Source organism: Rhinoderma darwinii, chromosome 9 (genome assembly GCF_050947455.1).
Source record: "Rhinoderma darwinii isolate aRhiDar2 chromosome 9, aRhiDar2.hap1, whole genome shotgun sequence".
In the NCBI taxonomy this organism is placed as follows: Eukaryota; Metazoa; Chordata; class Amphibia; order Anura; family Rhinodermatidae; genus Rhinoderma; species Rhinoderma darwinii.
Window position 1 is genome coordinate 18,150,324 of NC_134695.1, and position 24,395 is coordinate 18,174,718.

General features: G+C 41.1%; 1 long non-coding RNA gene across 1 annotated transcript in view; it reads left to right on the forward strand.

The window, feature by feature from the left end:
* Positions 1-16,586, forward strand: part of LOC142660278 (uncharacterized) — a 78,309-nt gene extending 61,723 nt beyond the window's left edge. Inside the window, exons 2-3 of the long non-coding RNA XR_012850445.1 lie at positions 14,840-14,922; positions 15,982-16,586. This is a non-coding gene — a long non-coding RNA (uncharacterized LOC142660278). The remainder of the gene's footprint in view (positions 1-14,839; positions 14,923-15,981) is intronic.
* The last annotated feature ends 7,809 nt before the right edge of the window (positions 16,587-24,395 follow it).

Sequence of the window (24,395 nt, forward strand, 5' to 3'; positions counted from 1 at the left end):
GAATATGTTATCTGTGCGGAGTACATCAGGGTACATGTTATCTGTGCGGGGTACATCAGGGTATAATAAGAGGGTATAATAATGCGGTAAATAAATAATAATCCGCAGATATGTGGCCGGTGTCGCACTGATAAATGGTTCCCGATCTTATCCGCTTTTGGACACTTTGCACATTTTGCATCGCCATATTCTGAGAGCCAAAACGTCTCTATTTTTTCTCCACCGGAGCTGTGTGAGGGCTTATTTGTTGCGGTACAATCTGTAGATTTCATTGGTACCATTTTGGGGTACATGTGATTTTTTTGATCACTTTGTATTTCATTTTTTTGGCAAGCCAGGTGACCAAAAACCTGCAATTCTGATGTTTTTTATTATTTATTTTTTTACAGCATTCGCCATGCGCTATGAATGACAATTTTACGTTATTCTGCGGGTCGGTACGATTACGGCGATACCAGATGTATATAGTTTTTCTTATGCTTTGAAGCGTCTGCACGATAAAATCCCTTTTGTTTCAAATAATTTATTTTTGGTGTCACCATATTCTTAGAGCGATAACTTTTTTATTTTTCCATCAAAAAAGCTGCGGGAGGGCTTGTTTTTTGCAGGACGGGCTGCGTTTTTTAATGGTATAATTTTGGGGTACATGCAACTTTTAGATCCCTTTTTTTATTCTGTTTTGCGAGGGGTAGTGACTAACAAACAGCGATTCTGGAATAGTTTTTCATTTAATTTTCTTACGGTGTTCACCGTACGGGTAAAATAGCGTTATATTTTTATAGTTTGGGTCGTTACGGACGCGGGGATACCACATATGTGTACTTTTTTTTATGTTTTTTGGTTTTTCCTATAATAAAAGACTTATTATAGGAAAAAAGGCTGTTATAGTGTTTTTTAACATGAAAAGTATTTTTTTTTACTTTTTTACAACATTTTTATTAACTTGTTTTAACTTTTTTTTTTGTCCCACTAGGGAACTTGAAGGCATGAAGCCCTGATCGCTATTCTAATACACTGCACTCCCTACATAGTGCAGTGTATTAGAGCTGTCAGCTATTCACTGACAGCAAGCCTATTAGGCTTCGCCTCCCGGCGGGGCCTAATAGGCTTCCGTACTAGGAAGCGATTGTAATGCTATGGTTGCCATAGCAACCATCGGAACCTTCGCGGGTGCCGATGGTTGTTATTAGCAATCATAGGGTACGATCTAATCACTTAGATGCAGCGATAGCTGCATCTAAGGGGTTAATCGGCCGGATCGGAGCCTTGCTCCGGTCCTGGCCGTTAGGGCACGATGTCAGCTGTGACAAACAGCTGACACCCGCGCCCGTGGCAACCATCGTGGTTGCCGACAGGCTACAAGCCACTTCGATGCATCGATCACGTTGATCGATGCATCGAAGGGGTTAATCGGCCGGATCGGAGCCTAGCTCCGGTCCTGGCGGTTGCAGAGGGGTGCCGGACATCTGATTCCCGGCGGTGATAACGCTGGCTCAGCTTCTGAGCCAGCGTCATCACATACCCACGTCATAGAGCTGTGATTGGTCAGTCTGCTTTGACTGACCAATCACAGCGATCGCCGGCAGGAGACCGCTATGAATGGTCCCCTGCCGTCTTACTGTGCCGGTCAACTGTCATAAACAGTTGACGGCACAGTTCTGTCACCTTGTCCTTTGACAGGGTGACAGTTTTTAGCCAGGACGCACCGGTACGTCCCTGTGGCTTAAAGCACTTCAATGCAGGACGTACCGGTACGTCCTGGTGCGCTAAGGGGTTAAGGGGTTAATATTAACCCAATCAAAAAAGAAAACATTACAGGGTGTATTATCCCAAAACAAAAAAAGGGGATAACATAATTCATAAAAATGCAAATGATGTGAAAAATGTTTGATACTTGTGTCATATTTTTATACCAAGCCATTATACCTACAAAGGGACTCTCCAAAATGCAGAACATATTTCATAGAAATATATAGTAATAATAGAATATTTAGTAAACAAAAAACCATAACGTATCACAGGGGACGAAAAAGACAAAGAAAGAAGAAGTCACATAACACTAGATCCAAAAGTAGAAGCGGCGGATTCTCATTCCCACGCTATATCGCTATATATGATGTTCAAAGGACGTAGATCCAATCTCCACTATTCAGGCAATCGGACATGAAGAGAAGATAAAATAAAAAATACCTAAAAATAACATTACAATACAGAACACAATTAGTAAAAAAGCATAGATAGCAGAGATTATAAAAAGGGAACAAAACTAAGTTTTTCATTAAGTCCATAAGGTTTCATTGATCCCAACAGGACAATCCATTTGCACCCTTTTTTGTGCCAAAACTCTCTTCACATTGCCACCCCTGATGCCACAATGTATTTTGTCAATCCCCCGCACTGATAACGTTCTGGGATTGAATCCATGATATAATTTAAAATGTCTGGGCAACGTCTTTAACTATGTTAAATCTTCAATCTCACTGGCCCCCATAATGTCACGTACGTGCTCTCTCGTGCAGATTCTCAACGCCCTAGAGGTAAGCCCTATGTAAACTTTGGGACACCCACATGTGGCATAATATACCACATGTGTCGTACTACATGAGATATAGTCTCTGATCTCAAAATGCCTCGTTCCATCAACTGACGAAAAGTTCGTTGCCTGACAGATGTTGCTACAAGACCTACAATCTCTACAGGGATAACATCCCTTTCTGGATCCACGTGAGCCAAACGGACATAATTGTCACGGTACATAGTGACTTTTGGCAAGGACATCTTTTAGATTTTTTGCCCTTCTGGCTATCATCAAAGGTCTCGCCGATAGATTTTGAGCCAATTGTGGTTCCAATCTCAATATAGGCCAATGCCTTTCTAAAATAGTCCTCATCTCATCCCACTGCCCATTATATAAAGTAGATATAAATTATATACCCAGGTCACTAGCATGTTGTTGTTTAGGTATCAGGAGATCACTATGGGGGGTTGCTCTCACTCTCCTTTATCCCAATTTGATGGTTCTGTTGCTATAACCTCTGTCTTTGAATCTAGTTTTGAGATCTTTAGAATGCTGTTCGAATAAGGCATTTGAGGAACAGATCTGCCTCATACTGAGGAACTGACCATTATAGCTTTAATAAACCACCATATGTATGCAGCACCCTTATAGCTATAATCTGTGGGTACCTCACATGCGAATCTGAAAAGAACAATGTACTTTTATTCACTATTGCTATTTCTGTTGAGCTTCTTACATTAGACAGGCTTTGAAATAGAAAAATGACTGGATGAGCCGATCACATGCTAGCTCTGGGTCTGGGTGGAGTGATTGATAAACCAGGATACCTCCATTATACTATGGACATTTTCTTCCTGCAGCATTGTATCCAGTAGTACAATTATAGAGCAGACCTTACAGGACAGACAATTCCCTGTTTCACCAGAGGACTGAGGTAGACATAAGCCACTGACCTCATAGGATTTACTGATGAACCAGTGTTACCAGCCACAGGTTACCAGTCCTACTACACTGGCTTGGATTACAAGTGCCACCACTGTTTAACAGTTGATTTAGACTTAATAGCAGCGTCCATCTTGGGTAGCCCAACTGTCAATGGCTATATAATTTGAGAGTACATTATCAATTCTCGTGGAAATCTGTGCACCAACGCAAAGGTTACAAATACTTAATTATTTGCTGGACTAATCGTCCAGACTCCTCAAAAACAAAACTACAGATGCCACAAAAAGACAATTATGGTACCAAAGAAAAATTCCTAAGGTTTGCTCTAAACGAATCAAACCGGATTAGTCTCTACCAAAAGTAAAGCTACCTGACAGTTTAGTGGGACCGACCCCAATTGTACCTGTGCAAATTGAAGGAGTCTACTCTGAAGCACTGTTAGATACCGGAGCTCAAATAACTTTAGTGTGTAGTGATTTCTATAAAAAATATCTTTCACATATACCCCTGGTCAGATGGGAACAGCTAGAAATATGGGGAATAAACTTCTCTAGTGCAACAAAAAGAAGAACCATCAAAAGGAATAGGCAATGTATGGTTGCTACAGAGAAAAGAGTGTGTTATACCCCCTGGAAAGATCACCACCATGATGACTAGTGAAAGGATGTGATGGGAAAGTTCAATTCCTTACTTGAGGATTGAAGGACAGTCAGAAAAAGACCTACCGACTGGAGTAGAGCTGATGCCTGAATCTTTGCCAGTTGATTGTCTAAGGCAAATTCGAGGAATAGTGAATTTCTGGGCTCAAAAATACTACAAATGAGCTTGCGTTCCTGCACCCACATACTTTACTAGGATGAGTTTACTCAGCAAATCGAGTGCCTACATCCTGTTTGGCATTAGAGAAAGTGAAAGTGACAGAGGGGAGCTCTGCTGACGTATTTAACCTCCGGAGCTCTCCTGCTGGAAGCTCATCAAGCATTCAGCATAGAATTAATGTAAGGGAGGAAAGTCAATTTCGGGAAAGATCTAGGCGCATTGCCCTAGGTGACTTAAAAGATCTTAAAAGATACCTTGAAGAATTGAAGAGTCATGAACCTGGCAGCGAGGATGGGATCTGTTTCGCCAGCTTCTAGTAGCGCTTAACAGCACTGAGGCGCTGATACTAACAGATTTCCCGGTTTTCGCCAGGGACCACCGCAAGGCCGTTTAGACTTCGCTGCAGTGAATTTGAAGATCGCATGCTTTAAAAGAAGCGGCCTTGAACCATGCAGATGTTATCACGGTTGCAGTACAGGATCAGGATACCATAGTGTGGTCAGGAATAGCCGAGGTCAGGGTCACAGGCACAGATGCAGAGGTCAGAGCTACAAGGAGAAGTCGTTACACAGGAAGTCAGATAAGGTATGGTACTATGCTGGAGCTAGGTAGAAATTACCTGATACTCTGGCTCCTGTTGGTGCTCAGAGAAAGGCTTATATAGAGTGTCCTATAGTTAGGTGTCAAGTGATGTCAGGGGGGAGTTTACCAGAATTGTAGGTAATGTACTAGCCACTAAAGGGAGTTCCAGAGTGTATTTTGCATTCCAGCCACTAGCGGGAGCTCCAGGATGTAGCCTCGCTTATCAGCCACTAGAGCAGGGGTCTCAAGCATGTGGCCCACGGGACACAGAGCCGCTAGTATAGGCTGTGCTCCGAGACTCTGGAATTCCCTGACATCGCTGTCCACATATGAACAGCGATGTCTGGGGCTTCCCCAGAGCCGGAGTCCCGTGCAGAGCGCTAGTATAGGCTCTGCTCCGGGACTCTGTGGAATTCCCTGACATCGCTGTCCATTTATGGACAGTGTGTCAGGGTCTTCCCCAGAGCGGAGTCCCGGGCAAAGCGCTAGTACAGGCTCTGCTCCAGGACTCTGTGGAATTCCCTGGCATCGCTGTCCATATATGGACAGTGTGTCAGGGTCTTCTCCAGAGTGGAGTCCAGGGCAGAGCGCTAGTATAGGCTCTGCTTCGGGACTCTGTGGAATTCCCTGACATTGGCGTCCATGTTTGGAGATACGATGTCTAGGGCTTCCCCAGAGCCGGAGTCCCGTGCAGAGCGCTAGTATATGCTCTGCTCTGGGACTCTGGGGAAGCCTCTGACATCTCTGTCCATACATCGACAATGATGTCAGGGGCTTCCCCAGAGCAGGAGTCCCAGTGATGTCAGGAGCACAGCTGGAGTCCCAGGAAGAGCATACTAGCGCTCTGCCCGGGATTCTTCCCTGACATCACTGTGGCAGCATCTGCGGAGGGCACTGTGGCAGCATCTATGGAGGGCACTGTGGCAGCATTTACGGAGGGCACTGTGGCAGCATCTACAGAGGGCACTGTGGCAGCATCTACGGAGGGCACTGTGGCAGCATCTACAGAGGGCACTGTGGCTGTGGCAGCAATTACAGAGGGCACTGTGGCAGCAATTACAGAGGGCACTGTGGCAGCAATTACAGAGGGCACTGTGGCAGCATCTATAGAGGGCACTGTGGCAGCATCTACAGAGGGCACTGTGGCAGCATCTACAGAGGGCACTGTGGCAGCATCTACAGAGGGCACTGTGGCAGCATTTACAGAGGGCACTGTGGCAGCATCCACAGAGGGCACTGCGGCAGCATCCCCTGAGGGCACTGCGGCAGTATCCACCGAGGGTACTGTGGCACTATCTAAAAAGGGGCTGCCCAATCTTGACTGGTGTGTCTGCCAAACGCTGCTAACTGAGCCGCCGGACTGCATTTAGAGACACTTAAACTGGAAAACTGGATTGTTGAAATAAGCACGTGGAGAAATATCTCAAATTTTAAACCTAGCGGTATTATTATAGTAATGTAGTATTATTATTATTATTGTTATAGTAATATAGTGTTATGGTAGTTCAAATGACTAATTGATTAACAATAATTTTGTATTGTATCAAATTTGAAAGTAATGCAGCCCGTCAACTTCCCATTTTTTCTATATGTGGCCCACTTACCCGGCCAAGTTTGAGACCCCTGCAGTTTGAGCGGAGTCCCGGGCAAAGCGCTAGTACAGGCTCTGCTCCAGGACTCTGTGGAGGGCACTGTGGCAGCATCTATGGAGGGCACTGTGGCAGCATCTACGGAGGGCACTGTGGCAGCATCTACAGAGGGCACTGTGGCAGCATCTACGGAGGGCACTGTGGCAGCAATTACGGAGGGCACTGTGGCAGCAATTACTGAGGGCACTGTGGCAGCAATTACAGAGGGCACTGTGGCAGCAATTACAGAGGGCACTGTGGCAGCATCTACAGAGGGCACTGTGGCAGCATCTACAGAGGGCACTGTGGCAGCATCTACAGGGGGCACTGTGGCAGCATCTACAGAGGGCACTGTGGCAGCATTTACAGAGGGCACTGTGGCAGCATCCACAGAGGGCACTGCGGCAGCATCCCCTGAGGGCACTGCGGCAGTATCCACCAAGGGTACTGTGGCACTATCTAAAAAGGGGCTGCCCAATCTTGACTGGTGTGTCTGCCAAACGCTGCTAACTGAGCCGCCGGACTGCATTTAGAGACACTTAAACTGGAAAACTGGATTGTTGAAATAAGCACGTGGAGAAATATCTCAAATTTTAAACCTAGCGGTATTATTATAGTAATGTAGTATTATTATTATTGTTATAGTAATATAGTGTTATGGTAGTTCAAATAACTAATTGATTAACAATAATTTTGTATTGTATCAAATTTGAAAGTAATGCGGCCCGTCAACTTCCCATTTTTTCTATATGTGGCCCACTTACCCGGCCGAGTTTGAGACCCCTGCACTAGAGGTAGCTCCAGGATGTATCCTTGCATTCCAGCCACTAGAGGGAGCTCCTGCCCTGTCGCTGAAATCGTCTGCCCTGGTAAGTACGGACTGTTTTGTGACACGAAGTCACTGGGATTATTAAGGAATCAAGAAGCGTTTTTGCTTTCACAATAGTGGTACTTTACTTTTGAAAAATAACGGCTCAATTAGAATATGTCAGCAGAGGCGTTGCTAGGGTTTAAAAATATATGGGGCACAAGCCCCCTGAGACATATGTTTACCCCCCCAAAAAAAATGTGTGTGTGCGTGTATATATATTTATTAAATACACAGTGAAAATAAATATTAACTTGACTTTTTCAATGGGTTTTCAATGGATTTTGTCGTGTGATATCATGCTGCAGCAAGTTATCAGTCAAGATAAACATGGCTACATCCGCATTGTAGCGTCCACAGCCGTGCTGCCAGAGCTCACTTCCGCTTCTTTCTGCTGTGTCACGTGGGGTGCGCGAGCATGCTCGTGCCTAGCCTTAAAGGGGCACGGGCCCCTTAACCAATTAACCATGATCACCCAGAACTATAAAAAGGGCTCTGCCCTTTCACTCATGGCCTGAGCCTAGTTGTGTTTACCCGTGTTAGTCTTGCAAATGGTTCCTTAGTGTTATCCTGTTCCCAGTGTTCCCGTACCTGCTACCTTTTATCCTGTATCCCGTGCTACCATTGTTTCTGTGCCTTAGAAAGTTGGAGTCGTGTTGTGTCATCGGTAATGCCTGCTGTGTTACACCATGTCTGGTGTCTGCTGCCAAGGTCCCATCTGAGCCTAGCTGTTGCTACTGTCTGAACTGCTACAGGTACCCTTGTGCTTGGACTATATAGACGTTGACTTGGTACACTGTTTGGACAGCTGCTATACCGCTATGGTGTGACAGTACGCTCAGGCCATGGACACCAAAGGTCAACCCAAGACCGAAACGACATCACAGGCCATGCAGGCGGATATGCTAGTCTGCCAATTACGACAGGACCAACTCCTCCAGGTGGTGAACGCCATTACACATCGGCTGGATGCACAAGCTGCAGTCATCTCAGCATCCATTCCTGTTGCTCCTGGTGTTCCTCGTGCTACACCTCCTGTCAGTACCAGTGCTGACTCTCGATTCTTGTGGCCACTACCTCCTCGCTATGATGGAGCCGCGAGGACCTGCAGAGGGGATTTCTGAACCAGTGCCAAATCCACTTCAGTCTACATACCAGATCATTTCCTTCTGATGGCGGAAGGATCGCATTGATAGTCTCACTCCTTACTGCCAAGGCCCTTGCATGGACAAACCCTATCTGGGAACGTCAGGGACCAGGGAACAGAGATCCGTGACTTCCAGTGTTTCCTACAGACTTTTCGCACAGTATTTGAGAAACCTGGATGAGTCTCCTCAGCAGCTGCATCTCTTCTTACCCTTTGCCAGGGTACACCCTGGTGACAGAGCTGTCCCCAAACAAGGAGGCCTTGGTGGCTACATTCTGGCAGGGACTGTCTCCTAAAATGAAAGACGAGCTTGCTGCTCGTGATCTGCCACCTACCCTGGATGACCTCATACTTCTAGCCACCCGGATTGACATGAGGATCCGGGAACGATCCCAAGAGATTTGTCGGGAGAGAAGATTCCCTAAGCTGGCTCCTATCCTCCAGCAATCCCTGTTGGACTCACCAGTTGTCCCACTAGAGGAGCCTTTCCCAGTGGATCAGCTCAAACTGTCTGCCCAGGAGAAATACCGCAGACGCACTTCAGGACTTTGCCTGTATTGCGGCCTCGGAAACCATGTTGTGCCCTAGGAAACAAAAGAAACTTCAATGCCTAGGATTGGTTGGAGAGACAACCCTCCGGGGAGGACTTTTGTGTGGTTGACAGACAGGAGGAGAATCCTTCGCTGGGGGCACAGCTCCAAACTAGCTTGGCTCGCGGGTGCTCATAAGACCTGAGATCTGATTGCCCGCCATTTCTGGTGGCCCACGCTGCCCAAAGATATTGTGGACGCCTGGTGTCTGCTGTCAAGGTCCCATCTGAGCCTAGCCGTTAATACTGTCTGAACTGCTACAGGTACTCTTGTTTTTGGACTATATAGACGTTGACTTGGTATACTGTTTGGCCAGCTGCTATCCCGCTATGGCGGTATGGCCCAGTGGGTTCACATACCCACAGATCGTGACACACATATATATGAGACAGCATATCTGTAGCATTACGACCCTATATCTATGTATATAGGGCCCAGCTCGCTGACATTGCGGCGCCAGCACTGAACCCACGAAAGGTAAGTATAATAATTGCTTTGTTTTTTTATGTGTTACTAATTCCCCAATAGAGTAATTCTTTGTGTGTTTGTGTTTTCTTACAGGTTTGACCATGTATCTAAGCCTACACATGGTAGGCTTAGATACATGGCCCATTTGTGATCCTGTCGGCTGGGCCCTGTATCTAAGTTTACCACATGGTAGGCATTGATACATTGCCCATGTGTGATCCTGCCTGCTGGGCCCTGTATCTAAGCCTACCACATGGTAGGCTTAGATACAGGGCACATGTGTGAGCCTGTCTGATGGGCCTTGTAACTACTAAAGTAGAGGAGAAAAAACAACACAAAGTGCACATAGTGCATCAAATTATATAGAAAAAAAGCCACAGATAGGTGATCAGTTCTGCTGACCTTTTTGGCTGTGATAGGAGCACAACATCCTTGAAAGCGTGTTTTAAAATATTGCTGCAGCCTGGGTTCCGATCTGGATCCAAAGGGTCCAGTGGTAAATGGTAGTTGAGAAGTTTGAGGAAAAAACTGATTTTCCCTGGCGATGCTAAATGGTGAAACCCTTGTTGAGTAGTGAAAATTTAAAACAAGCAAATGTAATATTAGATATTGTTTTATTTATGACGCATTTCGAGGCTAGACCGGCCTCTTCATGAGGTAAAATACTAATTCTATACATTCCCCTTGCAAATGTGGAATATATAGCCAAGACATAGTGGTAAAAAAATGTGTGAAAAAATGCCAAGTCAGATGGATGAGTCATGCAGAGGTGTTTGGTTGAGTCATGCAGAGGTGTTTGGATGAGTCATGGATAAGTCATGCAGAGGTGTATGGATGAGTCATGAATGAGTTATGCAGAGGTGTTTGGCAGGTTATTGATTAATTTGTTTAACCCCTTAAGGACACAGCCACTTTTGGACCATATGACACAGCCTCATTTTTTAAATCTGACATGTGTCACTTTATGTGGTAATAACTCCAGAATTCTTTTACCTATCCGAGCGATTCTGAGATTGTTTTCTCGTGACATATTGTACTTTATGTTAGTGAAAAAATTTGGTCGATAAATTCAATATTTATTTGTGAAAAACACCAAAATGTAGAGAAAATTAGCAAAAATTTGCATTTTTCTAAATTCAAATGTATCTGCTTGTAAGACAGATAGTTATACCACACAAAATAGTGACTAGTTAACATTTCCCATATGTCTACTTTATGTTTGCATCATTTTTTGAACATCCTTTTATTTTTCTAGGACGTTACAAGGCTTATAAGTTTAGCAGCAATTTCTCATATTTTCAAGAAAATTTCAAAAGGCTATTTTTACAGGTACCAGTTCAGTTCTGAAGTGGCTTTGAGGGCCTTCTATATTAGGAACCCCCACAAATCACCCCATTTTAAAAACTGCACCCCTTAAAGTATTCAAAACAGCACTTAGAAAGTTTCTTAACCCATTATGCGTGTCACAGGAATTAAAGCAAAGTGGAAGGGAAATTTGCAAATTTAATTTTTTGGCAGAAATTCCATTTTAATCAATTTTTCTGTAATACTGAAGGTTTTTACAAGAGAAACACAACTGAATATTTATTTCCCTGAGTCTGCAGTTTTTAGAAATAACCCACATGTGCAGAGGAGCAAAGGAGCATTTGTGGATTTTTCGGCCTTCCTTTTCTTAAATTATATTTCAGGCACCATGTCAGGTTAGAAGAGGTCTTGTGGTGTAAAAACAAAGGAAACCCCCCAAAAGTTACTCCATTTGGGAAACTACACCCCTAGAGGAATTCATGTAGGGGTGTAGTGATTATTTTGACCACACAGGTATTTCATAGATTTCATTAGAATTGGGCAGTGAAAATGAAAAATTACATTTTTTTTCCACTAAGATGTAGCTTTAGGTCAAAATGTTTCATTTTCTCATCAAATAAAGGAGAAAAAGCACCATAACATTTGCAAAGAAACTTCTCCAGAGTACGGAAATACCCCATATGTGGTAATAAACCACTGTATGAATACAAATCAGGGCTCAGAAGGGAAGGAGCGCCATTTGGCGAGCTGATTTTGCTGGATTGGTTTTTCTGCACCATGTCGGTTTTGCAAAGCCCCTTAGGTACCAGTACAGTGGAAACTCCCCAAAAGTGACTCCATTTGGCAAACTACACCCATTGAGGAATTCATCTAGGGGGGTAGTGAGCATTTTGACCCCACAGGTGTCTCATAGATTTTATTACAAATGGCCAGTGAAAATGATTAGTTCAAAATTTTTCACTAATAACATTTGTAAAGCATGCTCTCCAGAGTAGGGAAATACCCCACATGTGGTCATAAACTGCTATTTGGACACACAGCAAGGCTCTAAAGGGAAGGAGCGCCATTTAGTATTTGGAGTGGAGATTTTACAAGATTAGTTTTTTGACACCATTTTGAAATGAGCTATAGTACCAGTACAGTGGTACTCCAGAAAAATTACCCCATTTTGGAAACTAGATCCCTCAAAGAATTTATCTAGGGGTGTAGTGAGCATTTTGACCGCACAAGTGTTTTGCAAAAATGAGTAAACAATAGATGTTGCAGATTGACAATTGCTGTTTTCCACAGATATGCCATTTCAGTGCCCAATGTGTTGTGTCCAGCTTGTACCACAATAGACACACATCCCATAAATTGTTAAGCGGGTTCTCCAGAATACAGTAATACCCCATATGTGGTCATAAATTGCGGTTTGGGCACACTGCCAGGCTCAGTTGGACCACCATTTGGCTTTTGAAGCGCAGATTTTGCTCGGTGTTTTAGTGGTATTTCAGTTTATAATGTGGGGGCATATGTAAGCTGGGAGGAGTACATCAGGGCATAAGTAAGCTGGGCGGAGTGCAACAGGTCATAATAGGATGATGTAATAATGGGGTGAATGAATAATCCATGGATTGGTGTGGTACGCTTTGAACCAATCCTTTATGCACAGGCCGGGTTTATTGGGTATTATACTAAATATCTGCGCTCCAGTATTGCCTTATATTTGACTTCTTCACTAGCCCTATAAGCCGCACAAGGCCCTGAAGTTTCCTCATCTCCGCTGCATCTACAGGGTCCACCTGTGGGGTCCAGCAAATGATGATGTGGGGTATTTAGTGAAGTTCTACTGGACCTAAAAAATGAGTCTGGGCTGTCATTTAGCATCATTTTGCATCATTGCGTTATGAGAGTCATAACGTGTTATTTTTCCGTTGATGGAGCTGTGTGAGGGCGCGTTTTTTGTGGAACGAGCTGTAAATTTTATTGGTTCCATTTTGGAGTACATGCGATTTTTTTTTTTTTATCACTATTTATTCAATTTTTTGGGAGATGAGGAAACCAAAAAACAGCCATTCTAGCACGTTTTTGTTTTTTTCTTTACAGTGTTCACCGTGCAGTATAAAGCACATGTTAACTTTATTCTGCGGGGTGATACGATTATAGCGACACCAAATTTATATTGTTTTTTTTACGTTTCACTACGTTCCCACAATAAAAATACTCTTTTCTAAAAAAAATCATGTTTCAGTGTCGCCATTTTCTGACAGCCATATTTTTTTTATTTTTTAGTTGATATCGCTGCAGGAGGGCTTGTTTTATGCGTGACGAACTGTAGTTTCTATCGGTAAAATTTTGCGTTGCTTGCAACTTTTTGATCACTTTTTATTACATTTTTTTGAGACAAGATGACCAAAAAATAAATTTCTGTTATTGTTTTTTATTACAATTTTTTACGGTGTTCACCGTGTGGTAAAAATAATGTGACATTTTTATAGATCAGGCCATTCTGAACGCGGCGATACCTATTATGTATAGTTTTTTTTTCATGTTTTCATTTTTTTTCTAATAGTAAAGGAGTTGATCAGGGAAACAGGGCGATTATTGTTTTTATTAGTTAAAACTTGTATTTTTTTTTTTTTCTTTCACATTTTTTTTTTACTTTTTTCACTTTTTTTTTTACACTGACCTGGGGTCTTGAAGATCTGGTCTTCTGATCCCCGGTACGATACTCTGCACTACTTATGTAGTGCAGTGTATCGTAACTGTCATTCATCATCTGACAGTTAGCCTATTAGGTCCTGCCTCGTGGTTTTCCATATATGTAGTTCCTCAAAAGCCCCCATGAAGATGTTAGCGTAACTAGGTGCTACTCTGGTACCCATAGTAGTACCCTTGATTTAATGGTAGATAGATTGGTTGAATGAGAATATATTGTTTTTAAGGATGAACTTAAGCCTTTGGCAAATTAAATTAACCTGAGCTAGCATTAAAGTGGGGTCTTTACTGAGTGTGCTTCTGACGCTTTTCAATCCTATAGTGTGCTCGATGTTGGAATAAAGTGCACTAACATCTAGATTGATGAGGAGCAGGGATTTGCTCCATGTGATTGAGTCAAGGTCGTTTATGAGTTGGGTGGAGTCTTTTAGATAACTGGGCAGATTTAGAACATATTTTTGTAGTACCAGATCTAAAGAGTGTGATAGATGGCAAGTGGGGGACTGAATCCCTGAAATGACCGCTTTCCCTGGAGGGTTAATTAAATCTTCGTGTATTTTTTGGAGGTGGTAGAAAAATGGCCTATTGATATTTTTAGGTAAAAGATAGATCATTTTCATTTTTATTGAGAATGGATGAATGATGGGCGGCATTGATGATATCACTGTAGCGTCCACGGCCGCGGACCGTCGGGATTACTCACCCCACGACGGCCGCAGCCATGGATCTGTGAGCGCTGGGTACAGTAGTAGCAGGGGGATCTGGGGGGGTAGGTTTGGGGGATAAGCTGTGGACTGTGGGGGTGGACAGGTCAAATTCGGTATCTGGAGGGGTTTCTGGAGAGGTGGTATGTTCTGGTAATATGATGACATCACCGTGTGTGATGCTTTTTTTGTCCTATTTCTTCAAGTTTGGGCTGTTCATTTCTTTATTTGTAATATTTGGTATTCAGAAACAATCTTTTCTGTTCTGTTCAAATTTGGTATTATTACTGTTCCTAGTTGATTGTGTATAGGAGAAAAGGTAGATCCAGCGCTGTTGTGATTAAAAATAAACTATTTCCAAGTTTTAATTATATCCATTTAAAATAGGATCGATAGAAAAATGATGATAGTGTCCTGCAATGCCAAGAGTATAGATTTAGGGTAGATAGCCTACGCGTTTCGAACGCTGCCTGCGCTCTTATTCATGGCTTGTGAGTGTGATTACTGACAGCGAATGCTGAGTTTAAATGTGCGGAGTAACGTGTGCTTTTTTATTGCGTTTCAGGAAATTTACTATAGTGGAACGCAAACACCAGTCCGTCGCGATTGACTGACATCCGGTCTATAGACTATGAACTCTTCTTAAAGGTAAGTATTATGGCTTTTTGTATTACAAAAAATAATGTGGAGAGTCTTGTTATTTTTAGTATTTTCATTGTTTATCATTCCTTTTCTACTGACTAACAAGATTGTTCTTTATTATGAATATAAAGTGTGATAACCAATTATATATTTATTTGAGTACTAGAGAAGTCGATGTCATGAATTCAGTTGTATTGTTTAATCGCATGTGGTCAGTATCATGTGTATGATGACTAAGAAAAGGTAAAGGTAGAAGGTAAAAAATTTGATTTTTATTATAGGGAAACTGTGTGTGGAAGGCTAAAAAGCATATATATCTGTTTTTGATATATGTTACTGGTTAAAATTGAATTAAATATTGGTTGAGGATTGTGATTGTCTTGAAAAAACCTTAAGAACTGGATATGAAATTTTGATTGTGGATTATTATGTTTTTGTTTGTGTACTTCTACTTTGAATTTGTGAGCAAACAACTTATGTACCTTCACTATTGTGTTTACAACATATTGATGCATTTTGTTGGTGACTAAGATTGTGGACAATGTCATGGTTATTTTTATTTATTTTTTGCCATGAAAAATGTGAATTTTTGATGTTGTTTATGTTGACATGTATTAAGAAAAAATGTATGGAAGCATGTACATTAATCTACAGTTTTATTGTGAATATGAAAAAATAAAATTTTGTTTATTATGATTGTGTATCTTGTTTTGTTAATAATGGAACATGAGTTCTTTTTTTAAGTTGAGACCATTTGGAACTCTGGTTTTTAATCGGAAAATCCAATATGCTTCCCTTTGGTACATCTTGTGTTTTAAATCCCCTCCTCTTTTGGATTTGCAGATTTTTTCGATTGCATAGCATACAAAAGTGTTGGTTGTTCTTTTGTGATAGTAAATGAAATGCCTTGCTGCATTTGATATGTTGCTTATGTTGGGATTTCTAATGTAACTTAGATGTTCAAGTATACAAATTTTTAATTTACGGCTGGTACATCCAACATATTTTAGATTGCATTCAGTGCATTCTATTATGTAAATTACTGATTCAGTGTTGCAAATTCAGTTCAACAGAAATAGACTCCACAAACGGTTGTTCGGAAGAAGAAAACACAAGGTTTTACCCTAAAAACAACTATAGACATGACAATACAACCAACATGTCAAAAAACGAGGTAGGAGGGGCGGCAGGAAACACAGAATAGATCAGGACCTAAGCCGTCGCCTCCGATCCCGCAAATTCCAACATTAAATCTAAACATCGTGAATTTATCATCTGTTCCTCTTACAGAAGCACAGACTGAAGTATTATCTCTAGGTCTTAACTTTGCACCAAGCAATAACTTCGACCCATTTCATACACTGTTGGATATCAATAAATTTGTGCGCAATCTCACCATCAAGCAACATTTTTTCACATCAGAAACAACAAACAACGAATTAAATACCAACTCAGAACTAACAAGCACCTTAACCAAACCCATCAATTCCAGAGAAGACAACTGGGAAAATAACGAATAGCATGAAAGAAATAATTTATCTTTTCAAGAATTAAAAACGGTGGTCTGTCTAGAAAGACTATGTTCAGAATCACCATCACAAACTACTTGTTCAGCTAGCAATTTCTTAACTACTAACCCGAGATTCTATCCTACAACAGCAAGAACTGAATCCATGGACCATTTCCAATTGGTGATAGAAAAAGAATTACAAAATCTATCAGATAGCATCAAAGAAAATAAATATGAATCGAATATTCCCATGCGTCTGAAAAAAGCTGTCAAATCATTAAAAGAGAACAAAGAAATAATTATCAAAAATTCAGACAAAGGAGGAGGGATAGCAGTAATGGACAAGAAAGATTACAGAAAATCAATATCAGACCTACTATCAGATAAAAATACATATATACAATTAGATATCAATCCAACTGAAAAAATACAATCGAAAATGAAACTTCTACTGAATGAAGGTCTTATATGTGGATTCCTCACCCAAAAACAACTAAACTATATCTATATTGAAAATCCAATTATTCCAATTATACATGCTTTACCTAAGATCCATAAAAACATCATTCCTCCACCCATGCGGCCCATAGTCTCTGGAATAGGGTCCCTATTAGAGAAATTGTCAGAGTGGCTAGATTCCCTGTTACAACCACTTGCTCAACAGTCACCAGGCTTCCTGAAAGACACACGAGATGTCCTTTGTGCCTTCCAACACAAAAAATGGAATAAAAAGTACACATGGCTAACGTGCGATGTAATTTCACTTTATACATCAATTCCGCACAAAGTTGCATATGATGCACTTAAACATCATCTAGCTGCACACAGTACATACAGCCAAGAGTTCCAAACCTATATTTTAGACATACTAATGTTTCTCATGTCACACAATCATTTCCAATTTGATGGAAAGTTTTATTTGCAGTTAACAGGGGTTTCAATGGGAGCAAAATTTATATTTTTATTTTCTCAACAAATAATCCTTATGGAGAAAAAATAGAATGGTATGGAAGGTATACAGATGACCTTCTATTTATATGGAAAGGGGACACTGATACAATTCCTTCATTCATTAAATTTCTAAACAATAATACTTACAACCTCAGATTCACCCACAATGATGACAAAAATAATATTACATTTTTGGACCTAGACCTAAAAGGTGTAGAGTATAAAATCATCGAAACAAAAACCCACCGCAAACTAACAAGTGGGAACACAATATTGCACGCAAACAGCCACCACCTCAAACAAACTATAAAATCTATTCCAGTGGGAGAGATGTACCGTGCTAAGAGAAACTGCACTTCACATACTTAATATTTAAAAGAGAAAAAACAAATACAAACAAGGTTGATAAACAGAGGATACCCAGAATGGTCCCTCAAAAGAGCGAACAGCATAACTGCAAAAACCCACAGAGCCGACTTACTAAAACAGTCTAACAGATGTAAAATACTGGACTCAGATAAGCCAACTCTAGTCCTCCAACAAAGTAACCAATTCCAACAAATCAAACAAATTATAAACAAGTACCTACCCATATTAATGGAAGACGACAGTTTGAGATCTATCCTGAAGGAAGGATGTAAAGTAGTGGCTCGCAAGGCTCCATCACTTGGAAGTATCCTGTCTCCATCCTTATTTCAATCTACAGAATCCAAAACAACCTGGTTAGAAAATAAAGGTTTTTTCAAATGTGGACAACATCCATGCAAAGTATGCTCATATACTAACATCTCCAAAACCTTTTCAAATTCAAATAATTAAGACATATTTACCATACAAAATTACATAAATTGCAACACTGAATCAGTAATTTACATAATAGAATGCACTGAATGCAATCTAAAATATGTTGGATGTACCATCCGTAAATTAAAAATTCATATACTTGAACATCTAAGTTACATTAGAAATCCCAACATAAGCAACATATCAAATGCAGCAAGGCATTTCATTTACTATCACAAAAGAACAACCAACACTTTTGTATGCTATGCAATCGAAAAAATCTGCAAATCCAAAAGAGGAGGGGATTTAAAACACAAGATGTACCAAAGGGAAGCATATTGGATTTTCCGATTAAAAACCAGAGTTCCAAATGGTCTCAACTTAAAAAAAGAACTCATGTTCCATTATTAACAAAACAAGATACACAATCATAATAAACAAAATTTCATTTTTTCATATTCACAATAAAACTGTAGATTAATGTACATGCTTCCATACATATATTATTAATACATGTCAACATAAACAACATCAAAAATTCACATTTTTCATGGCAAAAAATAAATAAAAATAACCATGACATTGTCCACAATCTTAGTCACCAACAAAATGCATCAATATGTTGTAAACACAATAGTGAAGGTACATAAGTTGTTTGCTCACAAATTCAAAGTAGAAGTACACAAACAAAAACATAATATTCCACAATCAAAATTTCATATCCAGTTATTAAGGTTTTTTCAAGACAATCACAATCCTCAACCAATATTTAATTCAATTTCAACCAGCAACATATATCAAAAACAGATATATATGCTTTTTAGCCTTCCACACACAGTTTCCCTATAATAAAAATCTAATTTTTTACCTTCTACCTTTACCTTTACTTAGTCATCATACACATGATACTGACCACATGCGATTAAACAATACAACTGAATTCATGACATCGACTTCTCTAGTACTCAAATAAATATATAATTGGTTATCACACTTTATATTCATAATAAAGAACAATCTTGTTAGTCAGTAGAAAAGGAATGATAAACAATGAAAATACTAAAAATAACAAGACTCTCCACATTATTTTTTGTAATACAAAAAGCCATAATACTTACCTTTAAGAAGAGTTCATAGTCTATAGACCGGATGTCAGTCAATCGCGACGGACTGGTGTTTGCGTTCCACTATAGTAAATTTCCTGAAACGCAATCAAAAAGCACATGTTACTCCGCACATTTAAACTCAGCATTCGCTGTCAGTAATCACACTCACAAGCCATGAATAAGAGCGCAGGCAGCGTTCGAAACGCGTAGGCTATCTACCCTAAATCTATACTCTTGGCATTGCAGGACACTATCATCATTTTTCTATCAATCCTATTTTAAATGGATATAATTAAAACTTGGAAATAGTTTCTTTTTAATCACAACAGCGCTGGATCTACCTTTTCTCCTATACACAATCAACTAGTCGTGTGCCGTCACGAAGACCCATGCGCAAGGACCATAAAACAAAAGTCCAAATACAAGGTGAGCTGGAGGCATCTTTCTTCTTTTTGTTGATTCCACATACTGTTCCTAGTGTTGTTGTGTAATGGTAAGATGATCGATGATGGGGAGTGGGGGCATGGTGGGAAGGTGTAGTGGGGTGAGCAATTACGGACCCATCCACTTCTATTGTCCACGGACACCTTCCCGTTTATTTACGGGCAGGTGTCCGGGCCATAGAAGTGTACCGCAAAACATAGGACATGTCCTATCTTTATCTTTTTACGGACCGTGTTCCCATACTTTGTATGGCAGCATGGGCCAAAAATACGGGCGTCCGGCCATAACCGCAATTGCGGCCCGTGATTACGGGCACGACTGTGTGCATGGGGCCTTATTGCACAATCTCCTAATCTCTACCCCTTCCTAAGCCCTCTAACCTCCCCCACCCACCTCTTGCCACTCTCCTGCTATCTGAACTGGGCTTTCTCTTGTCGCCAATTCTGGATAGTCTACCTCCCCCATTGTTTATCCAACTCTTTAGAAGCCACCCTTTTCAAGTAGACTTTTCCATCATTATGGTACCATTTACAGAGTTTACCATTTCCGCTATACTAGGCGGTTCTGCCTGCAGAAAATATTTTGCTATATTAAACTGAAATGAAAAATACCACAAATATAAAGGTTATTCCATTACGTCATCAACTCAGCACATGGGAACCCATGCTATATAATAAACCGAAAAATCTTCCAAGAATGCTATAATAAAGACCATCAATCCAATATAGCAAAAAATACAAATGTATTTATTAAGACACAAACAGTTGTACGCACTATTTTAAAAGCACCCATAAAAACATAAAGTACAAAAATTTGTACAAAAACAGGACAGTGTATTACCAGAAGGCCAGACATACATGGTGGTGAAATACATGCAAGTCCAAATCAATATCTCTACGTATAATAAAACTGTAAACTTTGCGTGTCTGTACATTGAAAATATTTGCGAAAAAAATAATAATTGGGAGATGAAGGATAAGTGATAGAATGCATTTATATCATTTTTGGAATTTTTTTCTGTTTTTGTGCACGCATCATGAAAAAACTACTGACCCAATTCGGATGGAGTTTTTAGAAAAACATAGGGGTCAACTTGAAGTAACATTTATTTTTTTATTTCATCGCAATCGGTTCACTCAATCAGAAGATATTCTAATTTAACCCCTACAGTTACGTGATGGGAACTGGTGTCTTAACGCATTTCCACGTAACTGTACGTGAAGGAGATGGAGCTAGCTCAGGAGCTGAGCCAGCGCCATCACCGCAGGTTGCCAGTTGTATGTTACAGCTGGCACCCAGAGGTATTGGCAAGGACCGGAGCTAGCATCCGATACAGCCGATTAACCCCTCACATGCTGCGTTCAATAGAGATCGCAGCATGTGAGGCATTTTTAGCCACCGGCACCCCAGCAACGTGAATGCTGGGTTTGCTGGTGGCTGCAAAGGAGGCACAATTCTTACCTCCCGGTCTGCCAGCAACGGGAGCCTCCTATGCCCCACTCGGCGGCGGGGGCCTAAAAGGCTTCCGGTACCATCGGCAAGATGGCGCCGGCTCAGCTTCCGGCTCAGAAGCTGAGCCGGCGTCATCAGCAGAGGGTGTCCACTGTATGTTACAGCGGACACCCCGATGTATCGGCAGGGAGCGGAGCTAGCTCCGATTCCTGCCATTAACCCCTTCGATGCAGCGATCCATTGCGATCGCTGCATCTTAGCGGTTTGTAGCAAATCGGCATCCTGCCATGCGATGGCAAGGCTGTCGACTGCTACTATGGCAACAGGAGGCCTAACAATGGCCTCCTGTCTGCCATTACGGAAGCCGATTAGGCCCCGCCCGGAAGCAGAGCCTGATCGGCTTGCTGTCAATGAACAACTGACAGTTCCAATACATTGCACTACATAGGTAGTGCTATGTATTAGAACATCAAACAAACAGTTGGTTCTTCAAGTCCCCTAGTGGGACTAAAGAAAGTGTAAAAAAAAAAGTGTACAAAAAGTAAAAATAAAAGTTGTAAAAAATACAAACAAAGTTTCAAGCAATAAAATAAAACACGATCTCCCCCTTTTTCCCTTATCAAGTCATTTATTATTTAAAAATAATAATAAACCATACATATTTGGTATCAGTGTGACCGTAACGACCTGAACTATTAAAATATTATTTTATTTATCCCGAGCAGTGAACGCCATAAAAAAAAAAAATACTGCCAGAATTGCTGTTTTTTTGGTCACTTTGTCTTCCAAAAATTGAAATAAAAAGTGAGCAAAAAGTCGCATGTATCCAAAAATGGTACCTATAAAAACTATAACTTGTCTCGCAAAAGACAAGCCCCATACAGCTCCATCGACGAAAAAATGAAAACGTTATGGCTCTCACAACATGACGACGGAAAAAAGACATTCTTTTTACAAAAGTAATTTTATTGTGCAAAAAGTTGTAAAACATAAAAAGTGCCATAAATTAGTTATCGCCGGAATTGTACTGACCCGCAGAATAAAGTTAACATGTAATTTATAACGCATGGTGAATGCTGTATAAAAAAAACCTAAAAAAACTATGGCAGAATTGCTGTTTTTTTGTCACCTTGCCTCCCAAAAAAAAGGATAAAAGTGATCAAAAAGTCGCAAGTACCCCAAAATGGTACCAATAATAACTACAGCTCGTGCTACAAAAAAAACAGCCCTCATGCCACTACGTCTATGAAAAAATTAAATAAGTTAAGGCTCCAATAAGTCAGGAAAGAAAAATATCAAGTTGTGCAGATCAGAGGGGAACATTTATTCTGTTTCAAGAGGCGAATTATCAAGGCACTAAAATTAGGGAACCAGGAAGGGGAGTGCCCAAACATATCTGCTGGAAGCGACGGTGCCCGTATTATACCAGGACAACACTTCCCAGCAAAACTGCACCTCCCAGCAGCAAACTGCACCAAACTGCACCAAACTGCAAAGGTGCCGAGTGTGGACCAAAAGGTGATAAGGAAGGACATTTATCAGTGCGACACCGGAATGTGCAGAAAGGATTGTGTTACAGCGTAGCACACATCTATGGTTTATTTTTTTAATTTTTTTAACCCATTATTATACCACCTGACTATGCCCCTGATGTACTCTGACAGCTCACATACTACTACCACGCAAAATTGACGCTCCAAAAGCCAAAGCGTGCCCAAACAGCAGTTTACTTCCACATATATGGCATCGCCATACCCAGGAGAACCCTTTTAACAATTTTTTGTGTGTGTCCCCAGTGGCACAAGCTGGACATGACATATTTGCCACTGAATTGGCGTATCTAGTGAAAAATTGTAAATTTTTACTTTGAACCTTCCGCAGCGCAATGATTTATGGAAAGACCTGTGGGGTGAAAATGCTCACTAAACCCCTTAATAAATGCTTTCAGGGGTGCAGTTTCCAAAATGGGGTCACTTGTCAGGGGTTTCTTTTATGATTTCACATCAGAGCCTTTGCAATTGTGAACCAATACTGTGGAAGTTGCCAAATTAGGCCTCAATTTTACATGGTGCTCTTTCACTCCTGAGCCTGGTCGAATGTCCAGGCAAAAGATTAGGGCCACATGTAGGGTGTTTCTAAAACCGGGAAACACAGAATAATAATTATAGCGCTGTCTTGTTATGGTGGCACAAGCTGGGCACCGCATATTGGCATATGTATGGAAAAATCCAGTTTTTCACACTGCAACATCCATGGCACACTAATTTCTGCCAAACACCTGCTGGGTTAACATGCTCACTACACCCCTAGGTGAATACCTTGAGGGTTGTGGTTTCCAAAATGGGGTCACTTCTGGGGGGGATCCACTGTTTTGGTCCCACAGGGACTTTGCAAATGCGACATAGCGCCCAGAAACCAAATGCAGCAAAATCAGTACTCCAAAAGCAAATGGCGCTCCTTCCCTTCTGAGCCCTATTCTGTGTCCACAAACAGCAGTTTATGACCACGTGTGTGGTATTGCCGTACTCGGGAGAAATTGCTTTACAAGTTTTGGGGGTTCTTTTTTTTCCTTTATTTGTTGAGAAAATGAGAAATTTTGAACTAAAACTACGTCTTATTGAAGAAAAAGGATTTTTTTTATTTTCACTGCCCAATTCCAATAAAATCTATGAAACAGCTGTGGGGTCAAAATACTCACTACACCCCTAGATGGATTCTTCAAGGGTTGTAGTTTCCTAAATGGGGTCACTTTTTTGGTGTTTTCACTGTTTTGGTCCCTTAGGGGCTTTGTAAATGTAACATGGCCTCCGCAAACCATTCCTGCTAAATTTGAGCTCCAAAAGCCAAATTGCGCTCCTTCCCTTCTGAGCCCTGCCGTGTGTCCAAATAGACGTTTATGACCACATGTGGGGTAATGTTTTACTTGGGAAAAATTGCTTTACAAATGTTGTGCTGCTTTTTCTCCTTTAGTCCTTGTGGAAATTAGAAAAAATTAGCTAAACCTACGTTTTCTTTGAAAGAATGTAGATTTTCATTTTCACGGCCTACTTTCAATAATTTCTGCAAAAAACCTACGGGGTCAAAATGCTCACTATACCCCTAGATAGTGTCTTCAAGGGGTGTAGTTTCCAAAATGGGGTCACTTTCTAATAAAAAGGAGGCCCCAAGATCCTCTAGGTTCTCCTTTTCTTCTGAGGCCTGTGCTTCAGTCAATTAGCACACTAGGACCACAT